The sequence below is a fragment of the Arachis stenosperma genome, chromosome 1 (assembly GCF_014773155.1).
Source record: "Arachis stenosperma cultivar V10309 chromosome 1, arast.V10309.gnm1.PFL2, whole genome shotgun sequence".
NCBI lineage: Eukaryota > Viridiplantae > Streptophyta > Magnoliopsida > Fabales > Fabaceae > Arachis > Arachis stenosperma.
Genome location: NC_080377.1, coordinates 61535976 through 61536701, shown reverse-complemented (window position 1 = coordinate 61536701; position 726 = coordinate 61535976). Strand labels below are relative to the sequence as shown.

Genomic DNA, 726 nt, shown 5'->3' with positions numbered 1-726 from the left:
TAATTCACCTCTTCCATTGAAGGGTTCTCAGGATCATAAGCTTCTTCTTCAGATGAAGCATCCTTAGTACTGCCAGGTGCATTTTGCATTTCAGACAGACTTTGAGAAATCAAATTGACTTGTTGAGTCAATATCTTGTTCTGAGCCAGAATGGCATTCAGAGTATCAATCTCAAGAACTCCTTTCTTCTGATTAGTACCATTGTTCACAGGATTCCTTTCAGAAGTGTACATGAATTGGTTATTTGCAACCATTTCAATTAGCTCTTGAGCTTCTGCAGGCGTCTTCTTCAGATGAAGAGATCCTCCAGCAGAGCTATCCAAAGACATCTTGGACAGTTCAGAGAGACCATCATAGAAAATACCTATGATGCTCCATTCAGAAAGCATATCAGATGGACACTTTCTGATCAATTGTTTGTATCTTTCCCAAGCTTCATAGAGGGATTCTCCATCCTTCTGTCTGAAGGTTTGGACTTCCACTCTAAGCTTACTCAATTTTTGAGGTGGAAAGAACTTTGCTAAGAAGGCATTGACTAGCTTTTCCCATGAGTCCAGGCTTTCTTTAGGTTGTGAGTCCAACCATGTCCTAGCTCTGTCTCTTATAGCAAAAGGGAATAGCATAAGTCTGTAGACCTCAGGGTCAACCCCATTAGTCTTGACAGTGTCACAGATTTGCAAGAATTCAGCTAAGAACTGATGAGGATCTTCCAATGGAAGTCCATGG

At 41.0% G+C, this 726-nt stretch overlaps 1 non-coding gene across 1 annotated transcript; it reads left to right on the top strand.

Moving 5' to 3' along the window:
• The first annotated feature begins 383 nt into the window (after positions 1–383).
• On the top strand, positions 384–491 carry LOC130956942 (small nucleolar RNA R71). Its single transcript, XR_009077234.1, has one exon. It is a non-coding gene; the product is annotated as a small nucleolar RNA R71 (small nucleolar RNA).
• The last annotated feature ends 235 nt before the right edge of the window (positions 492–726 follow it).